The sequence below is a fragment of the Malaya genurostris genome, chromosome 2 (genome assembly GCF_030247185.1).
Source record: "Malaya genurostris strain Urasoe2022 chromosome 2, Malgen_1.1, whole genome shotgun sequence".
In the NCBI taxonomy this organism is placed as follows: Eukaryota; Metazoa; Arthropoda; class Insecta; order Diptera; family Culicidae; genus Malaya; species Malaya genurostris.
The window spans coordinates 28,611,057-28,617,056 of record NC_080571.1 but is presented as its reverse complement, the minus strand read 5'-3'; the positions used below and the strand labels follow the sequence as shown (position 1 = coordinate 28,617,056).

The window sequence follows — 6,000 nt, the reverse complement described above, 5'->3', positions numbered from 1 at the left end:
TCATAGTGAGCTCATTGAAATCGGTTGTACGTTGAATGTTACTAGTGTCGCGCCGCGTACTTGTCATGTTATGTGTGAGTATTGTGTTCTCATTTTCAGAACCACTATATAATCGTTCTATTTCTACAATGCGCACTGTTCCAAGCGGGTTTCCAAAAATAGAATAATGACTGTTTTAATTGCTGGTAGAACTTCAATCAATGCTTCAGGATCCGGCTGTCACTGACAACGTCAGTTCGGTTGCTGCTTGATTCGCAGTAGCCCGGTTGTTGTGACATCGTTGGAAGCTCGAGATCGCAAACGGCAATTAAAATATGCTGTCAGTAGTGCTGCAGTTGTGAAAAAGTAGCGAAAAATGATTGGAAAAATTTTAATTTAGTGCAGAAAAATTCAGGTGTGTTCCGCTGGCCTGTGTCGGTGTGCGTGTCTGGTACGTGCGGCCCAGTTGATTCACGGTGCGGTGCGTCAATGTGAATTACGTCCGCTGGCCGCGAACATGTGTTCGTGTCAGCCAGTGCCATCTATTCTAGCCGTCCGTCCGTCCGTCCATCCATACAGCAAGAACGGAATGAAAACAAGTCAACGGAAAAGTAACGAACGAAGGAGCGCGGATCGAGAAAGGATTGAACGCGGCCACGGAACGGAATTGTGAAGAGCTGCTGTATTTTTTTGTTGTTCATTATTCCTTCGAATCACGTCGCGATTGTTCAGTGCTTGCAGTGAATTTCTCATTGCTCTATTAGGTGGGTGTTTAGCGATTTTAACGATTTGTTTTTGTTTTGTTCTTACGGTGTTACAGTATTAGTGGTTGGAAAGTGGCATACCAGAGAAGGAGAGAGAGAGGTAGAGAGATCAGTTGACGGGTTAGCCTTCGGAAGGATAATGTCGATTGGCTGTTAAAGAATAAGGCAAAACAAAAAAAACCCGGATCCATCTGTGAATGCGATGAAATGTACATTCTGGTGAAGTGAAAAATTTTACCTGCAGAAAAGAGTAGTGCCTGTTTTGAATATTCGTGTGACACTAACACCAGCTTAGGAAGGACAACGCATGCAGTCGCAAGGAAGTGAAATAACTGGATAGAACGAAGGATATCCACATTTTCTTTCGGCTGATCGTGATTAGGTAACGTAAAAATAGATGATTATTATTGAATTTTTGACGATCCTTTTTATTGTGGTGTGTAGCTCGAGAAAGTTCTCTACATTGTATTTAAAAACGCTGTTTTAATTATAGTACATTGTACCTGACGTAAATCGATAGTCTTTTACACTGATTGATTCTAACTCAAGAAACAAGAAAAAAGGAAAAAAAACTTCGGTTCATAGTTTAAAACTGATATCAGGTTCCACCATATGTCGGTGCCTGCAATGAACTGCAATTATACTGCCGAAGGAAGGGCTGTAGGGAAGAAGAACGAGTTTGCAGAAAACCGTGCCGTCAGCTTGTCTTCACATTTGTTATCGTACCACACTCGAGCCCACTTGTCCGTTCACCCTTTCACCAGTGCTGTCACACGTGCTTTTATGGAGGTCATATCGATCGTATGTCATTCGCCTTCGCCTGTCCTGTACTGCCCTGCCCTGCCCAGAAGCCTACTAGCAAAGGAAAACGTCTATAAGCATCTATCGTAATGCTGTAACTAGCTGCAGTTGCCTAAAGCTTATGTTCTTTCCAACACACATCGTGTAGCACAGGCACAGACACAGGCCAATGCACCAGCCAACACGCGTGAGTCCTGTGCCTGACCTCCGATTGTTCCAATTTTCGCCTGTTCGTTGAAGAAGGCACTGCAGCCAACCGAAGCAGTGCCGTGTGACCTATTTCTTCGCTGCTCTAGATCTAGCTAGAGTATCCCAAAGCAGCACTAGCTTCAGCATAGAATCAAAATAAATTGAAGTCGCCATTTCATCAACCGACAATTTTTCTGCGTCGTCATATCGAGCAATTAAAGAACAATCACGCTACCGTTCACGTTTTTTTTTTGTCGCCATCGTTCGTCAACCGAGATTGGTTTGACCTTTGAACGCAAGACGCAAGAGTCTTATAGTCGCGTATGTCGGTTATCAGCCTACCAACGACAATTGTTAATTGAAATCTGCGACTGTGTGGGTCGGTACAGATCTGCCAGGCGAATCAAGTCGTGTTGTTTCATTAAATGCTTAAATAACCTAATGAAATGGGAAGGATAAAGTTCGGTAGTCTGGTAGATGAAATTTGAACGTAGATCTACAGGCTGTTCCTGGAAATGTCCATCTGCTTTATTATTTAAATCTCGAAATAAAGTACGAGTGCAATAAAATGTCTTTTTTTATAAAATAACACATGAATGTAGGATAATAAAACTTCTCAGAACCTTTTTATTAGTACTCTAGAAACCGAACTGGTTCATAATTTATTCAAAATTGGTTTTAAATCTTAATATTGTCAATGTTGCTCCAAAGTTGCCATGAATTGGTTTCCAAATGTTCTCTTAATTGTTCTAAAATTCTCCTTAAATATCTAAATGTTTGTTTTACGGATCAGATTCTCAAAACTGTTCTGCAATTGAATCGGAATTATTTGAAAATTGCCCCTGATTCTACACTTTTTTCAACTTGTTTCAATACTTTTGAAAATGATTGAAAATCATCACAAAATAACTCAACATTTTTTTAAAATTGTTAAAAATGCTGTTTTAAAACCAACTTGAAATAAAATGAATCGAAATCGTTTGCAAATGTTGTCTCAATTGTTACCAAATTCACTAATTTTTTCGCGAAATTTTCAATTTTCTTTAGCAGTGCTGTGTTCAAAATTGAGCACAAGACTGCTTTATGTCCTAACACAAACCCCAAAATAGCTAAACCATTTCCAGTATTTCAAAACTGTTCTCAAAACTACTTCAAAATTGTTTCGAAACCGGTTTTAAAATATCTCATTTTTAAAAAAATTGCTTCAAATTTCAAAAAGGTACGTGAAATTTATCTCACTATTATTTTAAATCAGTTTTAAAACTATCTAAAAACATTTGAAATCTAGGAAAAACGATTCTATAGTTTCAAAAATGGTGTTATAAACGGCTTAGAACAGACATTTCTTCTGTTTAGCGATTTTAGTTGAACAGAAAAGGTAAGTAGCAATTTAAAGCTGAATTGCTGATCGAATTATGAGAGGATAATTGTCATTCCCCATTTGTTTTAAGTTTCGTTTTCATTTTCTCCCTCCCGTGGTTGGTGGGCTTGACGGTATTGCAAACATCATCAGATACAATCAATTACAGTTAGAATTCAATATAGATATATGTTACAGTTTTAGCTTAATTATTGAATTTAATAAATGAAATACGGAACGACTTGAATAACATGTTGATTGCATTACGCTCCAAACATCCGGGGTTTGGAGAGGCCGGTAGGGCTTAACTGAGCTCTGTTTTATGTTTCATTTTCATACTACCGGCCCTTATTTCCAGTGTGGAAATTAAATGGAGTGAACGTATCCCAATTGGGTTTCACACGATGACATCAAACGAACGGTAAATTCAGTTCATCTTTTATATTTATTGGAGGTTTGTGTACGATGGAATACTGTGGAATGAGATAGAATATTGTAGAATAGAATAAAATAATACAGACTGAACAAATGAGCAAACCACTGATAGCTGTCAAACGATGTTCATCCAATTCATTTTTTGAGGTTGTGTCGTTTTCATGTGAGACCTGATGGGTGAAGAATGGGAATAAAGGACACCGTTTCAGCTCAGGACTAATGATCGACCAATAGTAGAGATAAAAGTAGGGTAACGGTACCCTCATTTATCTCAGCTCCAGTAGTCATCTCATATACGAAAACCATTAGTTAGAGTGAGATCTGTTGTCTCTGTTCGATAGATTGACTTTAAAAGTAAGATGGAATTGGGAGCATTCGCTTCAAGTTTTCGCGTCGCTATAACAACAGTATTGAACAATTTTCGAACTATATATTTTCTGCGGCAGTTCTTCACAAATCCGAAGCAAAGATATTGTATTCGATTTGATCACAATGCATTAATTGAATGATGAGATGATTATTGGTACATTAACCCTAGTAGCTCAATGTTACGATGTTTGCTTGTGGAGTACATGTATGTTTGTATGCATATGTAGATGTATATGTATGTGTAAATTGCACGTGTAAATAATTACATTAACTCAACATTTCTATTCCATATGAAATTTATTCACACTGAGCAAACTGGAAAATCGAACTAAAAAAAACCTCGACCAAGTGGGCACCATAGCCTAGGAACTTCTGTGTGTTGATTTAAAATAGAAGCTCATAGAAGCAAATCTTATCAAGGGTCCAGTGTAGAACCGAAGCGAGGGACTGCTGCCACTGTGACTACTTACAAGAAAAAAAAAAGTTTCGTCTTCATTTTATCGGTGCATCAGCAGTTTCTGTTGAACTGCCAATGCCAACCCGGCGTTTCGTCAACTAGTGATTGGATAGAGATTGTAATCAATTTCTATCAAATCACATATTTTTTCAAAATTATCACAATTCTGTTTCAAGCCTGGGTTCAAAAATGCTTGTGTAAAAAGTTTTTGAAATTGGTTCAAATATTACTCTGATTGTTTCAATGTTGCGAAACAATCTTAAAACTGTTTAAAATTGATTCAAAGTTGTTTGAGATCATTGATTGAACATTTGTTTTAAATTATCTTAAAACCATCAAATTATGAGAAAATGATGGTCTTAAACTCATCTTAAAATGTTCTGAAAATTATTTCAAAATTTACAGTTTTTCAAAATTATTTAGAATATTAAAATTATCTCAATTTTCATTTTTCTCAAATCTGTTTCAAAATTATTAGTGTACTGTAACAAAACTGATATAAAATTGACTCAAAAATGTATGAAAATTGTATTAAAATTGGTTAAAAAAAATTGCAGTGAAATTGACCAAAAGGTGTTTCGAACTGTTCTCGAAATGTTGTAGAGATTATTTCGAAATTCCAATGGCCTTAGAACTGTTGAAAATTTCTTCAGAACTGTTTGAAAATTTTTTCGAAATGGTTTGAAAACTTTTTCCAAAACTTCTAAATCTTCTTAAAAATCGTCTCAAAATAACTCGCAATCTTATTCAAATTGCTATAAAGTTTTCTTAAATTGTTATGAGATGTTACAACATTGTCGGAAATTGTCTCAAAACCGATTAAAAATTATCTTTAGGTTCTGAGCTTCTGGCAAATTTGTTTGAAAGTTGGAGATTCTGATACGTTTTAAAAAAAATTTAAACTAGCTCTAGAACTGTTTGAAAATTGGACTCCATATATTTTAAAAATTGCTTTAAATTATTTTAAAATGATCATAAAATTATGAGAAATCGATGATTTAAAACTTTACTCAACTTGTTCTGAAATAGACTTCAAAATTGTTTCACAAATGTATTTAGATAATTGTCCCAAAACTGTTTCTAAACAATCGAAAATTTATTTCAATGAAACAGTAGAAAAAAAAATTGCCGAATGGTTACCGTAGAGGCTGGATGTTTTGCGAGTTAAACTACCATGTGCATGTGAAACTGCGTATGGTTTTCCGAATTGTCAACAAATTTGTTTCGCAACTATTTCTAAACTTCTTAAACTTGTTTCAAAGCTTTTGAAATTGATTTAAAATCATCTCAAAATAACATTTTTTCAAATCGTTCTAGAAATGTTCTAATTGGAAACCATTTCAAAATATTTCGTTGAATTTATCTTACCATTTTTAAAGGCTATTTTAAAATTATCTCAACATTGTGGAAAACCTTGTTAATTAAAAAGTTGTTTCAAAACGCTCTCAAAAACGGGTTTAAATTTGTTCCAAGGAAATTTCCAAACACAATCATTAAGACATTGGAAATGATATTGCTTTTGCTTAGCAATTCAAGTTGAATGGCGAAGTGACATCGGCAACTAAAATATAATCACTGATCGAATTGTGAGAGAATAGTTGTAGTTCTCATTGGTTCTACGTTCCGTCTTCAGTTCATTAGCAGTT

At 35.5% G+C, this 6,000-nt stretch overlaps 1 protein-coding gene across 4 annotated transcripts in view; it reads left to right on the top strand.

Moving 5' to 3' along the window:
• Window positions 1-6,000, top strand: part of LOC131432571 (DENN domain-containing protein Crag) — a 120,110-nt gene continuing 114,110 nt past the window's right edge. The window contains exons 1-2 of one of the 4 annotated variants that reach the window (XM_058598913.1): window positions 1-74; window positions 800-1,125. The gene's annotated coding sequence lies outside the window, so the exon portion shown is untranslated. Of the gene's footprint in view, window positions 75-120; window positions 395-417; window positions 1,126-6,000 lie in introns of those variants that run through there. The other 3 variants (XM_058598914.1, XM_058598915.1, XM_058598916.1) reach the window with 3 other exon arrangements.